Source organism: Pavona decussata, unplaced genomic scaffold, assembly GCF_977016875.1.
Source record: "Pavona decussata unplaced genomic scaffold, jaPavDecu1.1 SCAFFOLD_53, whole genome shotgun sequence".
NCBI lineage: Eukaryota > Metazoa > Cnidaria > Anthozoa > Scleractinia > Agariciidae > Pavona > Pavona decussata.
The window spans coordinates 5,265,001-5,288,152 of NW_028145475.1; the positions used below are offsets into that span (position 1 = coordinate 5,265,001).

The window sequence follows — 23,152 nt, forward strand, 5'->3', positions numbered from 1 at the left end:
ATAATATGCGCTTGAGTTGTAGTTGAAGTCCCACATGTATTTATAGTCTCTTTAGCCTTGATAAATAAACTAAACCAACATGAAATCGCCTTGTTCTACTGCCAAACCGGAAACGAGAAGTGAACGACTTTTAGAAAGTCTGGAGGTTTGGGTACGTACGTTTCATTCTCACGGAGGTCTGGGTACTTACCTTTCAATTACAAAGGAGGTTTGTGTTCGGTCAAGCCGTGTTATGAAAGGTTTGTTAAGCTAATTTATACATTATAGTATTTTTTAACGAAACGACCTCGAGTATCATGAGGTTGTAACGAATCGACTTTACATGTGCAGTGAATCGACTTCTATTTGGGGCGAAACGACTTGTAGCAAAACGACCGGCCTTCTCAGTTTCAGTCCTTGTAATCAGTTCATTTGCTGAAGGTTGGACAGCAATACCCATTTCAGATGCAGCAAATACCCGAGCAACCAGCTCTGCCCTGTTTCCTGATACTTCAAGGTTTCGTTTGCGGCAAAACAACCTCAAAGCATTGACGTTCCACGTGTTCACTTCATCGAGCAAAAGACTGTTCGAATCACTCGACATTTCGTCGCAAACTTGGAAAAAATGTCCTATGTTTACTAGTTATTACTAGCTTGAGTTCTTCGTACAATGTATCCTTAAAATAGAACACTTAAAATTTGAATCGATATGGTTCTACAATCACGAGAGGTCTGAGAAGACTGAAATCAGAGTGCACACGAATATTCCAAGATGGCGTCCTAAAGCTTTTGGTGCTCACTTTTTTCCTTGGCCAAGCCCATAATGCATTGCACACCGGACTGTAAGCTGAAACTCCAGATGCAAGTATGGTGTGCTGCATGGTCATAGCAGGGGGGATTGATGGTTGTTCGTGCTTAATTATGTATTTGTGGTGTTTCAATGACAGTGCAGGAAAATACTAAAGTACTTGAGAGTATGGCTTTCCATCACATGTCTGATTTGATGATGATGGGGCAAACTTTCTTGTTATCAAAAGTTTGTGGTTGTTGGTTTTGCAGAGAGAATTTGGTGTCCTAAATCAAAGTAACGATGAGCTTCAGTTTTTGCTCTACATTGTTTCATTTTAAGAGTAAAGAATTTGTTAAGTTGCTGGTCAACACATGCGCTCTTTACCAAGCACAACAGAAGCCCAATACAACTTTATGTGGAGAGCATGCTTTGTTTGAAAAACTCTAGCTATGCTTCTCTGGAAGGAGAGTATAACAAGGTCATTGTGGAAGACTCCCTGAAATGAAAAGATGTTGACTGCAAAGCTAAGGTCTCCATCCTGATAATAAAGCCAACACAGAAAAAGTTTCTTTAATTTGAGTCTACCTCTGTACGTACTGCAACTTCTTTAAGAAACAGTAAACCCACTAGCTCATACAGAACCCTTTGGCATGGATACCTATCTCATTTTTAACTCGGAATGCGTGCATGCCAATGAACTAGCTATGGTTATGTGGTGGAAGTGTCACTCGGTCGCGGTATGTGTTGTTATTTTTTACGCATGGGCAATGAACAAGTTATCATAAGGTGGGGGAAAGTCACTTGGTGGCTGGTTGTAAACTCTCAAATATGCTGTTCTCTCATGGCTCATGTTAGGTTCTCTCCTCCTTCAGTTATAAAAATTCACATGTTTTGAAGTTCCAAATTAAAAGAAATAGCCTAAAGAACACGCAACTGATGTATATGGTCTTTGTAGATTTCTATTTTGATGAGCTAACCGCCACATTGAAAGACCAAAAGCCACAGAAGTGGTGGCGACTTGAGTACATGTTGCAGTCGAACGTGACAACTTGCTCCTGAGGGGACTGAAACATGGTTGGATAAGGTGTTGGCTGTATTTTCTTGCAAATGTCGCTGCAGATCCTGGTATTGGCACATTTTTTTTTAAGAAATCAACAAGGTCATTGATGTGATGCTCCTGCCAGCTAGATTTTCGTCCCTTGTTATCAGTTTTATTCTGGTCAGCCCCCTTTGAGTCTTCTCACTTTCTTGCTTTGGGGTTGCTCTTCGTGTTGGAACTTTCTTATTCAGAGTCTTAAGATTCACAACTTTTACTGGGTGTAAAGCAGGGTGACAAGAAGTCTTTTTCATCAGAAAAAAATGCAGAAACAAGAGATTGTGCACATGCTTAAGGTACTTCGCCATTTTGTCCTACTCTTTTCCGTAGCCCATGGGCTTCTAAAGCATTTGCAGCCACTAGTACAACTTTTGAAACTGTGCCATGCCACTGCCAGGTAGCATGGCAGACCCTGTCTAATTCAATTGCTGTGTCGAACTAAATTCAAGTTGCTGCACCAAATAATTTTTTAACGTCGAATTTAATTCCTGAATTTAGTTTAACATGGCAGTAGTGCAACATTTGAAACCGGCCTTGTTATCAGTAACTTTTACCTTTGTATGGAGGCTGCTGACATGACTGCTGACAATCTACCTGAGGACTTACACTGGGTTAATCATAGTGCTATCCTTGATATCTTTCATTATCTTTCAACCGAAATTTTTTTTGCCGATTTCTTTTCAGTGTATGTATGTGATCTAATGCGCTTTACAATACGTTGAATAATATCTAAAAGAAACTGCAGGGAATATGATAGTTAAAACTACAAAATGGAACAAAATCATATTTAACAATAAATTAAAAAGCGATAAAAAATATATGTGGTACATAGTGGCAGGTCGCACTAAATGTAAAAAATTTTGTAGGCTCAACCAAATTAAAAAGAAATTTTTGCTTCAAAAATTTTTGTATGTTGATGACGGTCGCACTGAGAAATAAAAACATGACAAAATGTATATTTACAATTGGAAACATCAATCAAATTGTTTGTTCTTATCGTATTCATTTTACCTATGCACGCCAGTTTAGCGTGGATAAATATCAGATGTCACAACATTTTGCAGAGGACAAAAATTATGTGAAAGAGATGGTTCTTCCAAGGAACATTGTAGTCATTGCAGTTTGCTGGCTTGCACTGCAAAATATCGCTCAACAACGGCTGCTACTACTGCTCTTATTCCTCTGCGACTGGCAAATGCAGCTTCTTGAAATGGAGGTCTTTTTGCAGCAGAGAAATCCTAGAAGACGTGGCCATTGATTTCGTCCATACTGGGTGCTTCCCTGACCGGCAGAATCTTGGTTTGAGACACATTGCAACCGCAGAATCATACCTGAGAACTTTTTTTATCGTCAGATGAGAATGAAGCGAAGTACATTTGATCGGCCATTGAGAACCGCCATTGCATTTGCATACTCTTTAACAAACATCACAACAATCATTAGGCTTGCAAGGTCGTTCTGAGTCACTCAACTCTGTATCACAATGTGACAACAGAGCTATTTGACACTGGATGTTATCTTCATATGCCTTAATAATCTCATCACAAAACCTCAGCATTTTAATACAGCATTACTGCAGTACAAAGCCAGGAGGAAAACTGAAAAGGCAGAAGGTACAAAAGGAAGATGGTTTTGTCCAAAAAGAGGGCACAATGTACAGTTTAGTTGTGGAAAACTGGGGAATTCATTTTCTTAAAAACCTAATGAAATATTTGAATAACCAGTTCTATAAACTTGCATTCGATGTAGGGTTTTGGGTATCTGTGATGCATTCGGTAAACTGGAGGCACCACTGAAGGTACATGTTAACCTTAAGTACTACTGTTAAATAGCCTCATTACATTTGTAACAGCCCCTGTTTACCATCCATTTTCCATTCTTGGAAAAGGATGCTGTACCAAAGTGCTTGAAACTGTTATTTGCTCAAACGTGCTGTTACTTAATAGAAGTTGTTTCCATGCTTGTGATCTCGTTTCTGTTGATAGCTAAGGTAACTTGACTACTTTGACCCCTGGGATGTAACCAGTTGGTTGCCATGAATTACCCGGATGAGCATACACTAATATGGCGTTTTCATCCTACATATTCACTAGTTCGAGGCTTAACCTGACTGGCACTGACTCATTCTTGATCATCTTATCCTTACAGTTTTTGAGAGTCATGAATATGTTTGTGGTATCAGCTACCTTTCAAGCTAAACGATGTGGTAAACGAGGTTTCAATCATATCACTAGCTGTGTTCTTGGGAGTGCTTAATTCGCGGGCTCCACATCTGTCCATTACATGATCAGTCACATAGCTCACAATTTCTTAGTTGGCATGACAATTTTACTTTTAACATTTCTTGGGTTATTAAGTCAAACCGACCTCATTTGAAATAAATGAAATTGCAAAAACAACAACAACAACAACAACAACATTTTAGGGATGAACTTGAATTTCATTTAGAAATCTCTACAATAGTACCTTGAGGGAATTGCAACATGCATCTGAAGATGGCTTTGCGAAAATTAACTTTGCAGTTTGAACCTCCGATTGACAAACAAACATTGAACCTTGGCCTATAGTAATCGATAATCCTCATTCAAGGTCACTCTTTGAAGCTGTCATAAATACGTATCAAACTTGAAAACATTTTGCGAAAAAACTTAAATGCATGAAAGTCCCAAGTCATTCAGTGCGGTTTAGTTACATATCAAGAAGTCATGGTTACTTTGTTGTGCTATTGTTCCATTCCTTTGAAGTTGCGTCAAGTCCTCATCCAAAAGATCTCACCTTTTTATAAAAAAATTGAAACAAAACTTATTCAAAACGCTTTCAGTGGCTTGATGGTAGCTCCCAAAGTGAATCCCGAAAGGACTAAACTGAGCCTTTAAGTGGGCTGAGCTGAGCTGACCCTTGCTCAGTTTCTTCTATTGTGTTTGATTCTTTGTTTCCGTCCAATGACAACAGCCTCTGCAATGATGACATGGCTCTTTCCGGTGAGGAGGGACATAATGAAGCAAAACCTTCCCTTGACTCAGACATGCTGGTACTATTTTAATTTACACTTTTAGGATCTAAATAAGGCATTGAAGCGATCAATGTTAGCTTAGAGGGAAGCTTGGCTTTAACTGAACACAGAGAGACAGTCACTAATAGAATGGCATTGTCCATTTTGAAACCCCCAAATGAGCATAATTTCTTTGTCGTCTTTGATCTCTTCTTGATGAATCTGTAATTCTTCAACAACAAAATAGACACTACCACCATGTCTGCCATTATTTTCACGGTCCTTGTGAACTACGTCACAACTACGTAGATCATCGATGTGAGATACTAAACTATATACGTTTAAACATGCCATAACCAAACCACGTCCAAAAACTGACTTACCGTAGGTGTTTTGTGAAGATTGTCCGAAATCCAGGGAATTTTTAGATTTCGGAGGATCAGGAATCTGATCGGGCTCCCAAACGGCAAAGACCTAATCTATATGTTTACAAAATTCTGTGCTAGAAGGGCAGATTCTGACTTAGACAGATGTAACCCTCCCCGATTTAAATGAGTTTGATTAATGTTGCTATGTTCGATAAAATTCCAGCGATTCTGTCGGAAAAACTTCTTGAGGATTTTGTTCACACTTGAGACTTTCCCTTCTTTATCATCTGCCCTGGTGATCAATGCTGATATTGGCAAATTGGTTTCTGGTGCGTCACCTTCAATTTGAAGAGCCAAGTTGACAATGCCCTCAGCTGTAAGTTTAGGTCCCATAATCTGGCTGAGACAAATGGATGCAGAATCTGGCCTGTCCACTCTCTTGTGGTTTAATGCAGTGATATTTTGATATGCCAGGGATGGCTGCTGCTCCTTGAAAGCAAGTGCTAAGGTCTAGGAAATCAGCAGACCTGTCTAGCTCCTCAGAACTGATGAAACGGACTTTAACTGCTTTACACAATTCAGATGTAACCTTAGCAAAAGATACAGCATCAGCAACAACTGGCACCCTCCTAGAGGATACTGCTCTCCACACAACCCTCTTTACTCTCTCCCTCCAATACCATCAACCCTCTTCCCATGTGACGTGGCAGAAAAGTGCCAGGTGAGATTCATGTCCACTGATCTAAGCTTTTGGTAAGAATTCACCATATATCTCTTCTTAAACTGAGAGCTGGGCCCATTTAAGAACACATGAACATGCTTAAGCTTGGGACCCTGGTCTGAAACAAGCATTTGAAGTACCCTGTCCATGAAGACAGCAACAGCTTCTTGATAGTGGGGTTAATGATGTACTGGACTCGAGTTTGGCATGTAGGATTTTACGCTTGTGAATTCGAGGGAAACATGGATGAAAACGTTGGTTCAGTTATACTTGTTGGGCACTTGTCCGTCTGGAAGGCCAGCACTTTCTCGGTCGTGCAGACTGACCAAAGCAGTTCACAACATATCTCTATTCAAGCACACAACATGGAAGCTTAAATGTTTGGTGACAAAAGGTGAAAACTCTTGTGATTTATCTTCATTTAATCGAAGCGTATCAAAGCCGAGATGATTTAGATAACTATTTCAACCACAATAAACAAAAAGCTAGGTGTAAAAATTACATAAACTTTATATTTACTCGATTGCAGAGTAGAAAGTTAAGCCGAGCTAGGACGCTGATAGATGATAAATTGCCACTAGATAAAGAAATCAACTAAATGCGAGTAAAATTTATAGAATCACCTCCGACTACCTTTCACAGAAACAACAATTCTTTGCACCAAATGCACTCGATTTCTTTTTGCATTACCACACAGCACTTACATGAACAACAACAAGTTTCTACCAGGTGACTTTCATTACTTAAATGAGCCAAAGAATCATTTTCGGCCTCTTCTGATTCACTGAAGACTTCTTTGTTATCTTCCCCGCCTGAAGAGAACTCGGGTTTTAACTTATAAGGTAATATTTTTATGGTGGCCGCGGGAATTTTGAAACAGCTTCTGAGGGCTACGTTCAGGGGCCAAAACAACAAAATAGGGGAGATATTAAATATTTGGAAAACAAACCACTTTGAATTTGAATGACATGTTCCAGATACAACCATATCCATCATCAGTTTCTTTGATCTTACGTTGAAATGTAGTGGTAGCCAAGTCCAAAATGGAAAAACAAGCCTCCTAACACAGATCGCTACATGACTCTGAGTCCTTTAAATGCCTGGAGATGTGGAAATTACGGTCAGAGTTTATATGTTCGTGAACCTGTGTGGCAAGATGTGAAGTGGTTTCCCTGACATAACAGGGCATGACAGCCTGCACATGTACACCACACGAGAACGCAAAGCATTTGGAACTGTATCCTTCACTCCAAATAGGTTTTTTAACTTTTAAGATGTGAAAACAATCGTTATATCTATCCCCTTACAATTCTCTTGGTTAACGTTCTAATCTTATGTTGTAATAATAGAGAATAAGGACCATTGAAAGAATTTGAAAACACGTGGAGGTAACACCCATGTGTAAGTAACACCAATGAGACACCCCTTTTAAGTCAAAGTTAATATAGCGATCTATCTGATTGGATTAACGCCAGGTTATGATTCGTAAACAGTGGGTCAAAACCCAGACGAGAGAGTCGGTCAAAGGATAAAGATATTAGCGGTATAATAAATAGCCTGTGTGGCAGAAGCTAGAAAGGGGTACCTTTCCCCTTCTCACACTCACTTCCTCGATTTCCCCTGTTCCTCTTCCCTTCCTGTCACACAGGTAATACAATAAAGTGTTTGATATCTTCTAACTAAAATCAGAACAGTAATCAGAAGATATTATACTGATACTTTTTATCTGAAGGTAGCCATTTATCCACTTTTGTTACAACAATTAATGCAACATATCTAAACTCTCCAAGTCCATAAATGTACTTCCATTCAATGCCTTTAGATTTAGCAGTTCTAATTGCTGTCTTGTTCAATGCCTCGTTGGCCTTTTTAACTTTGATAGCAGGAATATAACCCACAGGTTGCCACATGCCTTCAAGTTCTGCTTGCACCACAATTGCATTTTCGTCTTTTGCATTTGCTGGTTCTATAACAAGTTGGATAGGCACTTCTTGTTTATTCAGGAGTGATCTCTTGCTTTGTTTCAAAGCCTTTTGAAAGTGTTCATGGTATGTACTACCTTTTAGTTTGAAATATTCCACGTAATGAGTCTCTTCAACATCAGCAGTACTGGGATGATCTGGCTCTAGTTCAGAGAGGTCATGTTCACTGATATTGCTGTCGGAATCACATGTCGATTCACCAGAATCCGAACGGATTTGAGAGGCAGTAAAAACAACACTAGTGCGCACAGCAACATTTGACACATTGGGACAACAATTGCAGTTGCAGTCCATACGCGTTATGTCCAGCCATGGCATCTCTTCAATGTTGTTCTCTTCCTCGTAGTCGTTGTATGGAGGAAGATTTATAGCAACGCTTGTCTGATTCAGCAGCAAGTTGAAGTCATATACAACTACCACATGACGGCCTTGATCTTTGTTGCTTTCATTTTCCAGCTGAATAAAAAGAAGTTGAATACGTGTGAAAATTTCTCAGAACAAAGGATCCATCAATTGACCATGATCGGCTACGATCATATTCAAAAACGATAAAAACAAAACACAAGCAAACTTTGAATTTTAAAACCTCATAAGCATCAAACAACAACTTACTAACCTTGTGGATGCAGCTCGATTTCACTTTAACAACGGCCGGGGAAGTCTTGTTCTCAAGGTCTTTGAGCTTTTCCGTGAACACAAACAGACAAAGCCACCGTTCTCTTAAGTTATTTGGGAAACTAACGTGTCCTAACATCGTCAGGAACCTGCAACAAGCTAAATTTGTCGATCAAATGTACAATTCACTGTTAAAATCTAAACAGTGAACATATAGTAATGGCGACACGGCGAGCATTGATGCGTTCTCTTCGAGCAATTCCATGGTGAATGAATGGTCACGGGGACAATTCCAGTTGATAATATAGTTGATCCGCGTTGCATCATGGGATACCTCAAATTTCCTCCTTGGTCGTCTAAATAGTGGAATGGTAATTTATGTAAAGGAATTAGAGACATCTTTTTAAACGAAAAGGTATACAGATATAAATAGAGATGCGTTTCAATCATTTTCAACTTACAACAACGTAAATAAACTTATCTGTGGTAAGGTGGTCTATCTCTCACAATCAGATTTTCCAAAAGATAGTAAGCTATTTTGCCATTTCTCTTTGCTTCTTCCAACTTTGTTTGCTGACCTCCGCATTAATCAAGGGTTTCCTGGGCAAGATCTTTGTTGACATATATTCCATTGCATTTGAGAGCGACTATTTTTGTGGCAGCATCAATCTTAATACAATGTAGAGGGCAACCGACGTTTCAACTCTCTTCTTTATCAATCAAGCAAGCAAGGTAAAACTTTTGTGACAAATTTACAAACTATTTTGCAACAGTACAAAAAAAATCACTACTTTAAATTATACGTAGGTTGTTGCTATTCATGCTCATCGATGTAAAAACATGAGTTATACAAGAGCAGAAAAAAACATGGCGAGGCCATTTTTGCAAAAGCACATTTTCTTGCTCCCCGGGAGGGATGATTGGTATCTAACAGTAAGACCGCTTGAAAAGTTCATCCTGGTGGCTCAGAAACAAAACAATGTTCTCTAACTTTGAATTGCAACGAACATTAAATCCTGATTAAAAAAATATAAATCACGCTCTCAACACACCAGGAGGGTGGTGGTCGCTGCAATACAACTTGTAACAAGACACTAATTACTAAGTGTCACCAGTAAAAATGTTCCTCATCATTTTTCGGAATCATTTGCATTTCTCAACTAAAGTCTTAGTCTTTAGTCTACTGGGACAAGAAGGGAAAGCCATTGGACTGCTCTTGAGACTACAGTGTCCTTTGCGCCTCGGTACTCATGATAACCCCCCAGTGCAATAGCTCTTGTACTGAATGGTCATCCTGGGGACACTATCATCTTCTCCTGGAAGCACATCTCTCACAAGGGCCAACCGATGATCTCCTCCTAGATTATTCTTGTCTGCAACAATCGCGACATCTCCTGGGCGCAAGTTGCGAGTCGCAGTATGCTATTTACCCTCTACCACCAGAGTTGGAGCAGGATCTTCATTTTCTTTATTCTCTATTTCTTCCTGGATTGGAGTACTTTCACTGTCACTTTCATTATCTCTGTACAAAAAGTTGGTCTGTATGACTCTGGTGCAGTCACCTTGTTGGTTGTATGTTCTGATAACTCTGTGAGGAATTGTGATAGTGTCATCACTCAGGCATCTTTCCCAGTAATCAGATAGGTGCTGTTCCTCTAGCTTTAGGTTGCTTCCAAAGAATTCAACTCCAGCCAAAATTTGATGCCACCAAACATCTTCACCACAGGCAATGAAGTCGCTGATACTCTGTAGGTGAGCCTGGTATTCTTTTGGGTTTTTAATAATATACCGATTTGGAACAACTGTGTTTGGAAATGGTGGTAGAGTGCTGTAATATTTCGAAATTTGTGATTCCTGCGTTTTCACTGAATTGTTGGCTTTAAGCTTTTGTTCGGCTTGTAGACGGATGAGGCTTGGAGTGATGATGTCACCAGGTCTCCTGTTCGTTAATTTGGTAACACCTTGTAGGGTGTTGAAGTGCCGTTCCTCTTCTTCAGTGTTAGTTGACTACAGAGAAACAATCCTGCTTTGCTTGGCAGCGTGAGCAGTTAGAGAATGCCAATACCTGCCGTAAAATTTTCTTTCAGTGAGGGACTTTGGTTTCCCAGTCACTTCCTTGCAGATCATGGCATGGATGAAAGCTTGATTGTGTAGACGCAGAACTAATTTTGGACAGCATAAATGTGCTGGCAAGTACAGCAGTTGACTGAGCTCTGTCACGGAATCCAGCAATGTCTGTATGTTGGGTCTTACTTTTCCTACCAAAGAGTTATGGTCATCAGTACATTTGAAATACCATTACAGCATACATTGTGTAGCACTGACTCAGTGCTACACTGAGGTAAATGGAATCAATGTCAACATTTATTTTAGTAGCAGCTTATGATGGCTAGTACCTTCTTCAGTACAATCTGAATGCAAAAGGAAAATATGATCATTACAAAATAATATAGTTTCTTGATACAGCACTATTACCTTAGTGACCAGAGGGCAACATTCCATGTGTTATACAATAGTGAACACAATCATAGTTATTTGTTCAAAAAAGTGACCATAAAGTGGTAAGCCTCCTACAATTTACTTGAAGATGTATGTCAATATGGATGTTCCTTGCACAGTCCTCTTTATGCAAAAAATTAAAATGACAGGGTATTTGTATTTTACCTACAGTATACCAATAGTTAGGAAAACCAGTTTTAATTTAAATGGCAAGTACCTCTTAAATATTGAGCCACGATAACAGCAGCAAGTCGATAGTCACAGCCATGTAGCTTTTCTTTTCCCCCTAAGGAGCATTCTATGATGTCTTTAAATTCTTCATTTTCTTCTTTGTCAAGGTGAGAGGGCAGTTCAGTCAGGACATTGGCTATATGTTCTTTCATGTCATGGAGAGGCTCTGTAGGTAGGACTTCATATGTTCCTGTTTGAAATAATTATGTGTTGTGGTTCAAAATTTGTTTTGGTTTAGAAATTTTCTAACCAGTTTGATTTTTATTTCCCTTTGTCTCAGATTACAAAAATGAATTCTGCACAAAGGAAAATAAAAATTAAACTGGTTTGAAAAATTTTAAACCAAAAAAAACAAAAAATTAAACCACAGCATATGTGCATTAGAAATTATGCTCAGCCTCTGTTATCTTTACCATTTACTCTACTCCGCCTTCCCTTCCTATGATAGCTAACAAGAGTGGTAGGGTATGGACATGTTGGTTTTCTGATCTTATCCTGCTTCAGACCAAAAATTGTTAAAGTTTAACACCTAACCCCTAAAATACTTCCTCTTTAATGTTAAAACAGTATTAATCTACAGTGGAGCTCAGATTGTTCCTTAAAAATGATGCACTGTCTATTAAGCAGTGTTTTCTTGACTGTTATTCACTGAATGATGTGGAAGTGGATAATAGTGTTTATTTGATAAATGCAAAGGTAGATTGGTTATACTATTCTCACCTAAACCAATATCTGCCAATGTTTTTTCTTGATCAAAGAAGATCATAGCAGGGACTCGCTGAATACCACCAATCTCCTCCTTAAGAACTTCCTGTAATTCTTTTTTCTGACCATCACAGGGCAGGCCTCGTGCATTGCACTCTCTCTTCAGCTCTTCTAGACGAAGGTCTTTGAAAGGTCTCAAACCACCATTTCTCTTGTTTTGTCCAGCGGGTCCCTGTAACACCTTCTTTTGCCGCTCTGTCAGGCTCATGTGCGATCTGCTGAGGGAAACTGCCAGGTCCTTGTACTTTCTGGCATCACCACTGCAACTGGCACAACCAGCGTTTCCACCTTTCTGTTCTCCAGCCTCAAATTCTTGCTGTCGGCCATCTCCATGGAAAAACCTCATGATGTCACTGATTGATACACCATTTGATGCTGTCAAGGTTGTACTCAGGCTTTGCAAACAGGCCTTTCTGGTGTTGATGTAGGCAAGCTGTTCAACCTCAGAGGATCCACACCTCCCCAATATGTATACATGAGGTTTTTCCACTAGAGATTGCTCATCAATGTTCTCCTGCCCCTTGTCCTTCATTTCTTCGTTCTCTAGGTAAAGTGCCTCATATACAACATTGACGGTCAATAAAAGGTGGCCATGATTTAGAAGAGTGGAATTGTCACCCTAAACCATAAGATGCTTCGTCCGTTCTATTTCTTTGAGCCTTTTTTTGATCTGAGATGGACTTTCTTCCCCTAGATCCTCCCCCAGCTGCCTTAGTCTGGAACTCACTTCATCTTGTGTCATCTGATCGTAGTTGGGTCATTATTCAAGAAGAGAAATAACTCATATACTGTACATATATTGTAGCTCAAGGAACCAATATTATTATTTGCTCACCCTTTCTCCATCTTTCATGGAATTTACTTCTTCTAGGAGCCCATCCTTGTCAAATTTAAGATCATCTGGCTTTGGAGAGTGCCTTTTCTTCTTTCGTTGGCCTTGTTCTTCTGCGAGTGATCTTTTGTTGGACCTGTTTTCAGCATCCTCCTTGCTTTCAAAGTAAAGCGACAACCGCTGCTCTTGACGTTGGCTGTAGGTTTGCCTAGTGCCAAGCATGGTATCGCATTCCTTCTGTGCCCATTGGTCCTGGATATTTTTCTTCTCAGCTCTGGATTTATTTCTCATTTCCCGTTTCAACTCAACACGGGACTTTTTTACTTGAACATTGAGCTCAGGAAGACTGATTTGTGCAACAACAAATGTCACCCCAAATGTCTTTTCAAAGGGGGCATTAATTTTTTCATACACTTCTTTTGTGGCAGCTTTAAGGGCCTTTTTTGTAACTTTCACATTTCCAGCAGATGATGCTTTAAGGACTCGACTGTTGATTTTTTTGTAAATATCATCACTTGTTACAGAATTTGTCTTGCAACCCCACATGGGGAATAAAGATTGAAATGAAAAATGGTGGATGTCACAGGCCTTGCACTGCGAACGGCAATGTTGTCTCTTTTTGTGTTCTGTAAGCTTTTCCCAGTTGTTGGGGCTGAAGTGCTCGATGTATTTTTCCCTCTCTGATGTCTTCCATCTTTTAAAATGAAGTACAATGCTCTTGGAGCGCTTGTTCAAAGAATATTTGTTGACTTCAAAACGTTTTTTGAGTATCGTTTCCACCTCTGTTCTTGATCATACTCCACTTTGCCATTGAGCTTGAGATAGCTAGATTTAACTGCAACTCGAGCAAATCCACATCCGAAGGTGAGCGCCATATTATGGCGCCAAGTCGTGGAATCGTTTTCGTCTAAAACACTTTATCAGCAGTGGTCGCGGAAACGATTTGTGTATACTTGATATACCTGGAACTCACTCTCAGCGAAAAGGGGTCTTGTAAACGTTTAGGAAAATTACAATCTTTCTATAAAGTGCATACAATTATCGTGCATAAGTGCCGTTGTTCGATCGATTAGCATTAGCATTGATTTAATTTATTTTGGATTTAGCGCCAAAAAAAAGCGTGCCTATCAGATACCGGCATAAATTAAGAAAATACTGGGTTCTCCATGACTTGCAATGCGGTTCGCAAGGGGAATTTTTGATACAACAAGTAACCGTAACAACACCAATATTTTCCTCAGAAAAGTGTTTATTTATCACCTTTTAAAAACCTGAAAGGCCCCCAAAAAGAAGACAGCATTGTTAGCGAAAGCTCTTTTACCGATCTGTACCTTTCTTGAGAAAAAACGATCACAAAAAGCTCCAAAATCTCACAAAAAAGCCACCATTCGCCAGAAACTGTGGGTTCTTCCTTCGCCATTTTTATTGATGCAACCAGGCCTTTCTTTTATTCGATCATTCCATTGGTGAATTCGTCTCTAAGACAACGAGATGTTTCGTACCCAGCCTTTCCTGCTTGATGAATTGCCCCGTCAACATAGCAAATTCAAAATGGTGGACAACGGTGTTGTGGGAAGATATTTCGCTCTAGGGGAACACTTTATATGTACCATAGCAAGTTTTTATCACCCAGCACTAACAGAAAACGTTATTTCCTACATAACTACGATTGGAAATTTGAAAAGCGAGCAAATTAAACATTCACATTAAAGGAAAATGATCGCATTATCGTATGTTTTGACTTCACAGAGAAACTGCTCTAGCAGAACTGACTGTTTCCTTATATTGCCAGGCACAGTTTAACAGTTCAAGTATCCAACTTTTTGAATGGGACACAAGATTATTTAAGGTACAAAGAAAGAGTGTTCCCATTTTACCTTAAAAATCGGTATTTTTTTCTCTGTTATCCAAACTCCTTAATCATTTGTCACGTGACAAGGTCACGTGATATTTTAACAACGCATTTCTCATGTCACTTGGATTCAACTGTCCAAGTCTTATAAAGTTCGGTTGCAACTTCTTCGAATGGCGCCACTTTATTTTAAAATGACATTTTTTCAGTGGAGACCCATGCCTTAATTTACTTGAGTTCACCTTTTTCTTGCAAGGGGGACAAACCCAGGTAGTTTGGCTATTGTTTGGCATCTTCTTGTATTTGAGGCAGATGAGATGGAAAAAGTTTCCATTATCACATGATTCATTCGGGCATTGTAGGAGTTTTTCAGAGTCATGGGGCCTTGATTTGCATATGCATATGCTATCAAGGCTCATTGCTGAGTGGGGGACACTTGAACTGTTTTTTGTTGCTTTCCGTGTCCTTTTGTACTGGGGTAGGGTTCTGCAGTGAGGGCAGTACCAAGTTTTTGGAATGCTTTCAATCTTGAGACATGATAAATGAAAGGTAATAATAGGACAATTAGGATTGCAACAAACAACACAGTCCTCATCAGTGCTCTTTCTGCAGTAGCAAACCCTGTCTGCTTTTGGTAATGAGCTGGGCTGACTGAAGTGGTTCCTTGTGTACCACTTACCAAGCACTTCAGGAAGAATGCAAGTTCTCCAAAAATGGGTGAGCTTGGGCACAACAGAACTCCAGTGTTCTTTATCAGGCAGAATTCGCTGATGAAAAAATTTAGCTGTGCCACAAGCACCAAAAGCACACAATAAAATGACAGTATTTTCTTTTTACTGTAAAGAGTTGTTGCTGTGTTTGATAGTAGTAGGCATGATCATTTTTCAGCCAAAAATCACCAGCAGCATCTTTCTTCAGGCATGATGAACCTTTCAAAACATAGATCTCAAAGTCACAATTTTCAATGCACAGAGGACACTTGACTTCTCCGCATCCTTCTCTGCAACAGTCACAAGAACAGAGAAAGTCTGGGGTTGCATGTAGCCAGGGGTATTCTTTATTGATAAAAACACCACATTTCACTATTTGGAAATTTATATGCTGCTCTTTCATAACTTCTTCAAAAGCACTGATTGCTTGTGCCTCATGTTTACACCCATGTTTTATTGCTTTGGAGAATAATTTATTCAGTTCAGGGTAGCAAATAGATTGAATTAGAGACTGAGAAGGCAATGCAGGGTCTGTATGAGATGCTTGCTTGCTTTGAGAAGCTCCAATCCTACCAGCTCTGTGTTTGAAAAAGGCAGACCCCTGTGACTGGGTTCTAGTGTCTTTCTCAATTTGAGAAATTCCATTGTCAGAAAGCTTTAGTACTTGTTTAGAACAAACCTCCAACAATTCTGGATATTGAAGATCTTGATATGTAGGGTCTGCTACAGTTGGAATTTCGCGGCTCTTTTGCACAAAGCTCTCCGCAAAAGGAGCAACTAGACTGAGGGCGATGGGCTTGATTTTACAGCCATTTAATTCAGCGTAGAAAGAATCCATCTCCTCTTCCAATGGAGATGGAACAATTTTGGACCGGCTTCTTACATCAGGAGGACTGTTTCTTGCTTCAGAAGTCTCCAAACGACTGTCCAACGTTGCATCCAGGTCAGCTTTCATTTTCTTTGCAGAGGTGAAATTGATATTGCGAACTCTTGCGTACTGAACTTCCTTTACATACGAAGGTAAGATCCACGAACACTTCACTTGCGTGCACGTCAGCTTGCCATTAATTTTTGTCCATGCCTCGAGGTAAAATAGTGTACTGGCTACATGTGAACAGGATTCTCCGAGACCAGCCTTACATCCACAACAGTGGGCAGAAATTATTGTTCCCTGCTTTTCTGTGATAATCCACACTGGAATCAACGCATCATTCATTCTCTGAGAATGTCTTACTTTCGCCAAAACTACAAATTTATCATTTATGATGTGGCCTTGTACACTTGAAATAAATCCAGATACCATCTGATTGTACGCTTGTAGGCTTCGAAATGCGTTAAATTGCTGTTTCGTGTAATAACCCGTCTCCAAAACAAGGTACAACAGTAGGTCGGTCGATTCCACTGGAGGTAAGCAATCGGGTTCGAAGTTTGCCCTCAATCAAGACCAGATCGATTCCTATGGCCGAAATTTTTTCAATGTAACGCTTCTTGACCTTTTCCTCCAACTTATTAGCATAAGCCGACAAAGGTATGGACGGTTTTTGTTTGCTATTTTTGCATGAATTATTCACATTGTTGACTTCACTCTCTTGAGGACGGAACGCCATTTTGGAATTTCCCGGGAAAATTGGTCCACCAATATGGCGAACGGAAATGATGTGACGTCACGTGAAAACGATCTATTGTTCCAAACGATATATTTATATTCACCATCACAATCAGCAACATCTCGTAATTCTGACCACCATAATGAAAGTTAATAATAAAAATCGGGTAAGGTATTAAATTTATCAACGTCGCAGTCACAGTTAAGTAAAAACAGTCCTCCGTAAAGTTTCCAGAAGCAATTATAACCATCATCTACAATCTTTTTTAACCAACTTAACCTTAGGGCTTTTATCATGTTTTCATAAACAACCATTCTGATATCACCAGAATCGTAGAGCGTGCAAGTAGAACGTTCTCTTGCCAGAGTTCTTTCTTTAGCCCAAACCCCTTTGAAGGAAACAAAGATGTCAGGATCCTGTCATTTTCAAAAGAGATGGCACCTGTATTGGTTCTAGAGCATGGTTTATGAATACTATAGATGTCCCCTGGACGAGAGGTGTTTGAAGGCTCTTCATCACTGTGTTGTGGTAATTCAGATGGCGCAGATGCACCTGTTGATCCAGCCAAAGGGGATTCTCTTGATGCCATTTTCTTGAGTTGCCCTTTACTCTTTTTAGAGACTTTCCCCTCACCGGCCAATGAAGTTGCAATTATACCGCCCTCATATTCCCCTTCGATAGGAAATATAAAGTTTCCAAGCAAGGAAATGTCGTTGAAGGTGACCATTTTCTTGGGAACTTTACTTCGGTCAATGCACAATGGAAAACAGGAGACCTTTTTCATTCCCTATAAGGGAAAAGAAAAATTATACACTTGTGGATACTAAAAGGTATCCATTTTGTCGAATGACACTGCAAGAAACTAATACTAATACAATGAACATTATATACATGTACATGCCTATCATAATTGTTATGCTGTCAGGTGTCCTTAACAACTGAGATTTGTATCAAATTTCCCCTTCATCTTCCATTCTTCTGAAGGAAAATTTGGCCAGTGACTTATAATAATTATTATTGTTATAAGGCCTAAGGTGGTAAGGTGATGTTACTGCTTTTCATACTTTTTCTGCAATAAACTTCCACTTTTAGTGCTGTTTTTAAGAAAAATACAAATGCAAAAAATGTTACCAAGAACATTTTATGCAAGTTGAGAATTTTTCTTGGTCAACGATAAGTTTCATTTTGAAAGTTTATGATCAGAACATACACCTCCTCAGTCTCGAGAACCTTTAAGAGCAATTCATGCAGTTTACGCTTGAAAAAAAAAGTATTTTACGTAGCTCTCGTAGTTGAGGAGGAATTTTATTCCAAATTCTCATTCCAATTCTAGAAAGGGACAGCAGCTGTTGGTTGAGTCTTGAAAGTTGGACATGAAAATTACCCGATGCTGAAAATCTAGTGCGGTGAGAATGGATCTGGTCAGAACGAGTGAACAGTTCAGAGATTTTTGGAGGAGCACAATGGCTAAAAATATCATGCATTAGAGTTGCAGTATGCTTATAATAGAGCATATTCAGAGGCAAAAGACCGGAACTGACAAACAGAGGGATGGCATGTGTTCTACTATCAGAAAAGTACATCAGGTGAAGGGCTCATTTTTGCAGCAGAAGAATTTTGTTTAGATGAGAAGCGGCAGCTTGTCCCCAGGCAGCTAATCCATAAGAGATGTAAGGTTCAATTAAGGAACGATGGATTCTTAAAAGGGTACTTGTAGGCAGAAAATGCCTAAGCCTCGAAATAATCCCAACACCTTGACTTATTTTTGATGAAATATAGTCTATGTGGTATCTCCAGGAGAGGTAACTGTCAACCAGAATACTTAAATATTTCACGTAGTTTTTACGTTCGAGAGAAGTCATTTTCTTTAAGTCGTTATCATATTAATACAGGGAACAAGAATTGTAAAAGGCTGATTCTATTGGGAAATTATATATTTTTTTAACAAAGTAGGCAGCCTAAAGAGTGATAGGCATAGCTTTGCGCAAATACAGTAAAGATTCATACCGGAAAAGAGGTACGCAGCAAAACCTGGGAAGGGTCTCTCCAGCCAAGTAAAGCACACATCCAACGCACTCTGTTTAAAGAAGGCATCTTGCTTGGTGCCTTCAGACCACAAGTCAAAGACTTCACTACTCTTCTCATTTTCAGTAACCTGGGCAATGACGTAGCACCCGTAAAGAGAAATGCCTCTCTTTCCATACCAATCCCTTTGGATCTCTCTGGTTCTCTTTCCTAATTCAAGTTTCATCTTATAGTCAATGATTTTTTTTTTTATTTGCCTTACAGACATATATTAAATGTTTACAGTACTAAACACTACTGATACTAAATACTGCTAACAATATTCACTATACTTGCACTATTTACAATATTAGCTATACTATCAATACCATCCATACAATGCTCATACTACTAATAAGTACAATGCTTACACTACTTACAATTCTAATTTATCACACACACACACACACACACACCCACATAAACACCAAAAAAAGGGGGAAATAACGTAAGACGTAACCAATTCTTTAAGACTTCGTTGATAAAATGATAATTAAATAAAGAATTGAAATGCTATAGAATAGGCATGAAAAATAACTCCTCTGACTTGATCAATGGAACTTATTACGTCGTATAGTCAATGATTATAACACACTCTCCAGTACAAACTTGTAGTATTCACCCTGGTGTTTCGTACGCAGCAAGTGTGACAAGTAGTCACAGTGAGTGTAGTACAATTCTGCCAATCTTGACTTAAGCTCTGTTTTTCTGGAAGTGATTCAATCTCTTCCAATAGAGAGCTGTGTGTAGCATAGAAGGGTGAAAAATCTGTACCCATTGCCTTATGATCTTCTGTGCAGGAATCAAATGCATGTGACATGCAGAGTTCAAGTCATGGTGAATGCTGGTGTGCCAGTTTAGAAAACTTGGTTTTCAAAAATTTCTGATAAGTTCGCACATCTTTGATCAGGGCTGATCCATTTAGGCCAGGGCACACTGAAGAAACCTCCTCAATAAATGTACACAGCTCATCAAAATAAGTGTGGCCAAAATCATCACAAAGGTTACATAAACCTGCAAGCATTGTGTCTGTAAGAAAATTGGCAGGCAAGAGTGTATAGATGTAAGTTCTCTTGACTCCATTGGGAAACTCAAGAAGATACTGGTCCACAAGTCCCTTAATTGTATCTTGGCAGTATCTGACTGCTGTCTCTTCGGCCCTGACCAAAACACTATGGCATGATGATGGTGTGACACATCATCTCGATAGAAAAATCCTGTCAGTTCCATGAGTACTTTAGCACTGACACATTGGCGTGTGAACTTATAGTTGTCCGACGGAACGCCGCCACGACCAAATAGTATACAGCTAACTCTTGCAGCTGTTATACTTTTTGACGAACAACAGAAATATCGCTGCAATGTGGAATATGAGAAATCCATGGCAACAAGTGACAGAAGTCGCCTTTTCTCATCTGGATAGCTTTGTATCCTGCCCAGATCTTGAGCTGCCTCAACGCGTGATTTAAAAATATCTGACGTCACACCACTGAAAGATATTTTACTCCCCTTCAAAGTGCTGCTAATCAGTACTCTTTGTTTCTGCTTTGCCAGTTCAAACGGATGGCTTGTTTTCAGCTTTGTCTTTGCAGCTTTGGTAATCTGCTGCAAGTTTGCGTAGGAAAAAGATCGTCAGTGTCAGACTTAGTGTGGATAATGTCTCCAAATGTTCCTTTCCATTTTCCACTGACAACCAAATCACTTATAAAATTAGGAATGTCCTCACCCTTGAAGTGCACAAATTTTTTGGCAGAATCTGCAAGAAGGTCAATTGTCTTAGACCTCATGACTTGCTGTGTTCTCTTTCTAGCTTTCCTGTATGGTCTCAACGGCAGATCTGGAACCTGGACTTGTTTGGAAGATGAAGGCGCCTTACATGCATTTGGACTGTTCATAATCAAGGTGTTGTTCATTTCAATGTCACATGAATCCAATGACGAATTGCCAACATTGGAATAATCGTCAAAATTATTGTCAGAGGCCAAGTCATACAGGCAAACAAAATCGTATTGAGCTCAGTGAATGTGATATTTGTTTATGGGATATAAAGATTGATGTTCATAGAAAAAATCAGCGAAATCGGTGAAAAGACAATTTTTTTTAAAAATTTTTATTCTGCGTTATGTTACAATGTTACAAGTACTAACACTAATGACATTACTGTTACAATTACATCAGTTCACAACTCTACACCTGGACTGCCGGTACGGTTACAGTATGGCGCATTAAGCACCATTTACTACAAAACACATACAAACTTTTACATTTTCATTACTTCTGTACTTTATTATTAATAAACAAAGTATAATCTTACATATCCAAAGAATTATTATACATTATACTAGAATAGATAATTCTAAATGAGTCTTAATACACATTTTTACTTCTAAGATCTATTTTAACCGTCTTTTTGTCTAATTTCATATAATTTAATTCTGCTTATCTTTGGTGAAAGAGAGAAATAACAAGCATAAAAACCAAAGTTAATTATACTGCTTATATAAACAAGATATTCTGTAGTGTAAGGCTAACCGTAGATAGAAGAAGATGGTAACGCAACACGATACTTAAACGTGGCTATGTAGCATTAAAGGAAAAATTGCCATTTTTTAAAGAATGCACTAGTTTTTTTTGCTTGTACTGCTATATATCTCTCCAGATCAATTTTTCCTGCACCAAGTCTCTCCGCGAAATGAAGTCTAGCTCCATTAATTGCACATTTGTACAGAAAATATTTTCCAAGAAGAACGAGATGGTTGAGGGTTAAACACAAAGTAAAATTGTGTACCAGACCATATATAATATTGTTTTTTGTTAGGGTAGCTGTCGTCTTACAACGGTAGTTGTACCAAACCAAAAATTCAGACCAGAAGGCTTGGGCCTGGGGGCATCTGATGAACAAATGCAACATTGTTTGATCGGTATTAATACAAAAGGGACACTCCGCCGCCTTAGTCTTCTTCATTTTATACAATAGGCTATTGGTGCAAAGTATATTGTGGATAATCTTGTACTGAAAAATCGCTAATTTGATTTCATCTTGATCATTTCCCACAAAAGCCCTTTGTTTTCAAGTTCTTGATATTTTTTAACATATTCAGGAATGTTTTTGTTGTTGTGAGTTCAACATAGGTTTTGTCAGCCAATAGCGAGTTATTAAATTTCCAGAAACCCGGGCTGCGCTGTGCTTGTTCGTCTTCAGCACCTATCAGTACGTTGAGCGCCGAATGATCTGAGAATATGTTCGGCATTATTTTGATATCGGCGATAGGTCGCTCGAAATTTTTGGATAGAAACAGATAGTCCAACCTGCACTGAATTTTCATAGAAGGGTTACTCCATGTAAAACCTGGAAGATTCTGATTTTTTAGTCTCCACGTGTACACAAGATCATGTGTAAATAAAAGAGTATTCAATTCATTGATAACATTTTTTTTTATGCTCCAGGGAGCGTCCACCATGTTTGTCAAGGTCATTTAGGCACAGTTGAAATCCCCAGCTAGCACTATTCTTTCATTTGCATATTGATTAATAATGGACTGTGATAAGTCCCTCAGGAAATGAACCTGAAGTGTTGTGTCGTTTGGGGCGTAAATATTCCAAAACACTATTTTTGTTTCACCCAAAGTTGCCTCAGCTACGATGTATCCGTCATTTTTATCGGAGATAATGTTTTCGATGGTTACGTCAAGTCTTGGCTTAAACATTATCATAACGCCGCGACTATGGGTAGAGCCGTGACTAGCACATATTTTCCCGCCCCATACATTTTCCCAGATTTTGATCGTTTGTGTTGACAAGTACGTTTCTTGGAGGAAAATTACCTCAGCGTTTTGTTGGTGCAGCCATCTAAATAGCTGTCTTTGTTTGCATGATTTGTTTAAACCTGTGACATTCAGAGTGCTAACTTTGAGATCCATCTAGACTTAGGTTGTCAAGCAACATTTGATAATTTGATTCAATCCGCGGACTTGAAAACCTTGGCAGAAATAAATAAAGAACAAACGAAAAATTAAATATTTCTGGACGGTTTCGTAGGTGAGACATGA

General features: G+C 39.0%; 1 long non-coding RNA gene and 3 pseudogenes across 1 annotated transcript; 1 reads left to right on the plus strand and 3 right to left on the minus strand.

Annotated features, from left to right (window-relative positions):
- Positions 1-583, minus strand: part of LOC146480690 (uncharacterized) — a 3,655-nt pseudogene extending 3,072 nt beyond the window's left edge.
- Positions 584-10,147: 9,564 nt separating this feature from the next.
- Positions 10,148-13,444, plus strand: LOC146480691 (uncharacterized). Its single transcript, XR_014864670.1, has 3 exons — positions 10,148-10,884; positions 11,381-11,445; positions 12,910-13,444. It is a non-coding gene; the product is annotated as an uncharacterized LOC146480691 (long non-coding RNA).
- A 1,232-nt stretch (positions 13,445-14,676) lies between these two features.
- LOC146480692 (uncharacterized) lies at positions 14,677-17,109 on the minus strand (annotated as a pseudogene).
- A 2,439-nt stretch (positions 17,110-19,548) lies between these two features.
- Positions 19,549-21,493, minus strand: LOC146480693 (uncharacterized; annotated as a pseudogene).
- Between the last annotated feature and the right edge of the window lie 1,659 nt (positions 21,494-23,152).